This window comes from Echinops telfairi, unplaced genomic scaffold (assembly GCF_000313985.2).
Source record: "Echinops telfairi isolate 266 unplaced genomic scaffold, ASM31398v2 ScPeMD7_11;HRSCAF=52, whole genome shotgun sequence".
NCBI lineage: Eukaryota > Metazoa > Chordata > Mammalia > Afrosoricida > Tenrecidae > Echinops > Echinops telfairi.
In genome coordinates, this window is record NW_022103908.1 from 14,457,450 (window position 1) to 14,463,170 (window position 5,721).

The window sequence follows — 5,721 nt, forward strand, 5'->3', positions numbered from 1 at the left end:
CCCCATGTCTTCTGTCACTCCTGGGACCCCTTAGATAAAGATGTATAACTCATTGTTTCGGATCTTGTCTCTTCCACTGTTTCCAAAGTTTTTGCAGGAGTGCATGCATGCCTTCACAACTCAAACTTGCGTCGAGCTGTGTGTGTCTGGGACCGAACCCCTAAAGTGCTCACTGGACCTAGCCTTGACAGGACAGTTATTGGTTTTTCACAGTCCTGTTCAGCAGAGGCAGCTACAGAAAATGAGAGTTTTGGCCGCATTCCCTATTATCAAAAGGTAGGAGTAATGGATTCAGTTGAAGGTAAAGCAGCATCTCGCCATTACAACCATCTCCTTTCCATGCTTCTTGTTCATGGATTCTCTAACCCACACCTTCCTGCATGCAAAAGACCTCCTGTTTATATAAGAGGCTACGTCACCCCTGGCTCATTCAAACTTGCCAATCAGGACAATACATGGTGCTTTCCAAACCAAAGTCACCAGTCTCCACCCCCAAGGTTTGTCTACTCACGCCACCCTTGTGTCAGGGCATCCCCATTCTCCCTCCATCCTGGAGAAGATCAGCAGATTGCGATTCTCAATATAGCCTCTATCGTGATACCCGTCCTACGCCTGCTCCCATTTTCTATATCAAGTCTGAGTCTACTGGATGGCAGTGAGTTCAGTTTGTATTTGGATAAAACCAAAAAAATCAAACTTTCTTCCATTGAGTCAATGCTGACTCACAGTGACTTTCTGTGGGTTTCTGAGACTGTAACTGTTTGCCAGAGTAGAAAGTCAAGTCTTTCTACCTCAGAGTTGCTGCTGGTTTTGAACTGCCTAGCATGAGGATGACAGGCCAATGTGAAATGACTACACCACCAGGGCTGGTGAAAATATTCCTATATGAGAATAGACGTTCCTTTGTTTTGTTAATCCAGCTAATCATTGCAGGGTCTTTCATAAATCAACCACCTTTGAAATATAAAAGCATCAGTTTAAATACAGAAGCAAACCCAACTAGAAAGGAAGCTACAAATCACAAGTATACCAGCAACATATCAAGGACAGCCTGAAAGGAGCCTAAGACTTCCTTTAGAGAACACAGAGAGAAAGCCTGTCCCGTGAGCTCTTGCCCTCACTTTGCACTAGAGCCCACTTCATGTGTGAGAAAATAAGTGCATATTTCACAAGGCCTCCGACAGGTGGCCTTTCTGTTATAGCAGCACTAAGAATCTAGGGGCAAATGGTGTCCTTACAATGTTGATTAACTTTTAAACAGTCTTTACCATTTTTGAGTTTATAAATTTGAAACTATATTTTATCTATATTTTTTATTTTTGTTGAAGAATCTCTCTACCCACAAGGTGGTTTTATTTTTCACTTTATTTTATTTTATTCAGTTTTTGTATTTTTGTTCTATTATAATAATTATATTTATTTTTAATAGTTTTATTGGCATATACTTCACATATCATGAAATGTAATCATTCAATCAAAGTAAGCAGAGTTATGCAATTGTCACCCCAATGAATTTCAGAGCATTTTCTTCTAACACTCATTATTGCTAGCTCCCCATTTCTCCCCAAGCCTCCCCTACCATTCCCTTAGGTTATTGTTAATTCAGTTACTGTCTCCAAAGGTTTTCCTATCCTAGATTTCATATAGAGAACATACAAGATACAAACAGGAAGAAAATTAACAAACAAACAAATTAAAACCCACCACTATGACTAGATAGAACAGAGAAAATCCTCAATTCAAAAGAAAGCACAAAATATTAAAAACTGAAACTTTAAAGTGTGTCAAAAGGGTTATAAAATTATAAAGTACTACATTTAAACCTAACTACATCTGTCAAAATTGACTTTACAATGCATTCTGTCTAATTGCAAGGCTAATCACATCCTGTGTTAGGTTTCTGGTACGGTTTTCCCTGGTTCTTGCTTCCCAATACTGAAAGAATTCATGCGGCCGAAGCACCTTTGTTTTTCAAGTAACTGTTATGAGGGAAAGGAAGTTTCAGGTAATACAGTCTCAGAGAGTATATACTGTCCCAGGAAAACATGCCAGGCATAATGGTGGGGACCATGGGAGATTTCACACCAAAATTGACCGCTTAAGGGGAGGACAAAAATGATCAAAAACACTCATTCCTTTAGGCAGAACCATGGCCACCAGATTACTACAGGTCATAAGAAATCAAGAAGGGAATTACAAATGTAAATGTATGTCAAATCAGGGCTACCATTCAATAGGCACCCTCAAAGCAAGAGATACAAACCAAAGTCCAAGGACCTCCATTTGCATAATTTGGGAATAGCAGTCATCTGCTCCTTCTCCCACTAGGGTGATTCCACTTGAAGTCCAAAGTCGTAAGTCTGTTACTAAACCTGTAACAGATGAGTGTGATTGAAAATGCAGTTCCCTTAGTGGGGTTTCCACATCAAAGCCACCTTACATGGCCTATGAAGATTGTTGTGCATCATTAAAGCATGCAAAAAAATCTCAATAAAATTCTGGTCATTAGAATCCAACAAAATTTAATAATGATGATGATGATGATGATAATAATAATAATAATAATAATAATGCATGACCAAGTAGGATTCATTTCAGGTCTGAAAGGATGGTTCAACATTTGAAAAAACAGTCAGTGTAAGCCATCACATAAACAAGAAAAAGAATAAGGACCGCATAATAATATCAAGAGATGCAGAATAAGTATTTAACAATATCCAACAGCATTTTCTGATTAAAAGAAAAACTCAAGAAAACAGGAATAAAAAAAAAAAACTCCAAAACAAAAAAAGGGATATAGAAAAAAATAGAGGCCACAATAACATGCAAAATGGAAAAAATGAAAAAACGTCATTTGAAAATGGGGACAAGGGTCCCTCCCCCATCATCACTATTATTTAACATCACACTGGAAGTTTCAGCCAGAATTGTTAGACAACAGAAATAAACCAAGGAGATACAATTGGACAAAGAAGCGAAGCTCTCACTATTTGCATACAATATAATTTTATATATGGAAAACCCTAAAGACTCCACAAAAAGACTGTTGAAAATAGCTGAGAGATTTGTGAAAGTAGCAGAATACAAGATAAAAAGCAGACATTTATATTTCAGCAAGGAGAGCTACACAAAAGGACATCAAGCAAACACTGGTAATCACAAAAGTCAGACAAAAGATGAAATACCTAGGAACAAACCTCAGCAAATAAACAAAAGGCCGATAGAGAGAAAAAATCCAGAGTATTATTAAAAGAAATTAAAAGTGAGAAAAAAGCTGCTGCTTGTACCCTTTGAATGCATACTTTCAGTGTCGGCCATCACTTCTTCAGCATAGTTCTGCCTAAACCTCAGCCTTAGTGCAGAGAAGTTGCTCCTGTTCTACAGTTACCCCTTCTGATGGCAGGAAGAGAGCAATGGCGCATATGGCTTAAGCCTTTAGTACTCAAGCAGTTGGATTTACTGGATGTGAAAAGTTACCTGACAAAGTTCTGAAGCCACACCAATATATCCTGATACAGATCATAAACCAGTGCCGTTGCTAACAGGAGAAGGTGGGGAGTATATGCTGGCCCTGAAACAGAAGCTGAGAGAAACTATGAAAAGAATGCTTAATTTAATAGAAACATTTGAAAAAAGAAAAAGATATAGAAGGGTATATTTATAACCAAGTGAAAATATACAAAGAAGATTGGGTACCATATTGGTGGAGACTCCCACGAGAGATGATGTCAGGAGGGAGGGGGGATGCAAAAAAGCACATCCCAAATCCAAAAATGCAGCAAATTCTAGCAAAGCAACTTCAGTCACAAATAGTATTAATGTATTAAAAAATATCAAGGAATTGGAAAAAAGAGGTGATGGTGAAAAATCAGACGAGGGGATTGAAGGGATAGAAGAAAGCAAATAGAACAATAAAGAAGGCAGGCAACAATGAAGAAGATGCTTTTGTAGAACATGAACATGATAAAGAGGAACAAAAGAGAAAAATGATTACATCCATTCTTACTTTAACAATGGAGATTAATTTGGTGCAGACAGTGATAACATGGATGAAGCAAACCATTACTAGTCACAAGGCTCAAAACATTTTAGGATGCAGTTTTGGAACATTTGGGTAGGCTTCTCTCCATTTGTTCTTAAAACACTTTATTGGGGGCTCTTACATCTCTTATCACAATCCATACATTCATCCAGTGTGTCAGCACATTTGCACATATGCCGACATTATCATTTTCAAAGCATTCCCTTCCCACTTGACCTCCTGATATCTGCTCCCCATTTCTTCCCTCACCGTCCCCTGCCCACCCTCCCTCACAAACCCTTGGTAAGTTATAGATTATTTTTTCCATATCTTACATCATCTTCTGTCACCCCTCACCCACGTTTCCATTATTTGTCCACCCAGTAGGTGGTTCTAGGTTGATCTTTGTGATCAGTTGCCCCTTTCTCCCCCCACCGTCCCCTAATCCTCCTGGTATCTCTACTCTCTTGTTGGCCCTGAGGGGTTTTTCTATCCTGGTTTCCCTGTGTTTCGGGCTTTTATCTGTAGCATTGTGCATGTTGTACAAAGAAGGAGAAAGTATTCTAATTTTGTTTCTGTTGTGTTGGGAAATTATTACCCAAACTTTTGTAAACATAGTAGTTTACACAATAGTTAGTTTACATAATAATCCATGGCACTCCCCCTTTCCCTGGAAATGCTTCTGCCATCCTTTTATGTATTCAAAGTCATATTTGAATTTGATTGTATCTAAAGGGCATTTTTCACTCTGTTTGCATTTTTCACTCTGTGACTTCATAATTGAAGAAATTATTCTTGGTTACTTTTGATTTTTATAAAACTTAAAAGTCAAGAAAGAAAGAAAGAAGCCAAGAGAAACACAAATGGAAGAATAGAAGTTCTTCATGGATAGGAAGACGTAATATTTTGAAAATGTCAATACCAAGAAAACCAAAACAAAACTCACTACCTTAAAGTCAATACTTACTCATAGTGACCCCATGGGATTGCCTAGGACTCCTATCTGTGAATTTTTGAGACTGTAAATGTTTACTGTAGTAGAAAGCCCTGTCATTCTCCCACAGAGCAACTAGTGGTTTTGAACTGCTGACCTTGAAGATCCAAGCCCAGTAAGTAAACACTAATCCACCAGAGCTCTCACTTACTACCTAAAGCAGTCAATAAATGCAACACAATTCTGAGCAAAAGCCAACTTTGCTCTTTAAAGAAATGGAAAACGTAGTTAACAACTTCATACAGAGAGGGAAGAGGCTCTGCATAAGGATACATTTTAAAAAAGAAGAATAAATTAGGAGACTTTGCCTACTACAAAACCACAATAGTCAAGACATCCTAATACAGGTATAATACTAGGTACATATACCATTAGAACAAGATAGAAACCCCAGAATAAAAGCCTTTACCTACAACCAACTGATTTTGTGACCAAGTACTAAGAATCATTAAACGTGAAAGGGACACCCTCTTCAATAAATTGTGCTGGAAAAATTGGATTTCCATCTGCAGAAGAATGAAACAGCACACATACTTGACCATATGCACAAAAAAATAAATTAAGATGGATTAGAGACATAACTGTAAATCCCAGATATATAAAGATTATCAGTGAGAAAACTGGAACAAACTTAAGAGTACTATTGCAGAGCATACACAGACTACAAAGTATAAGCAAAGGAAGTACATACAGTGGAAGACTAACT

At 37.8% G+C, this 5,721-nt stretch overlaps 1 pseudogene; it reads left to right on the top strand.

The window, feature by feature from the left end:
* The first annotated feature begins 285 nt into the window (after positions 1-285).
* LOC101646077 lies at positions 286-4,069 on the top strand (annotated as a pseudogene).
* The last annotated feature ends 1,652 nt before the right edge of the window (positions 4,070-5,721 follow it).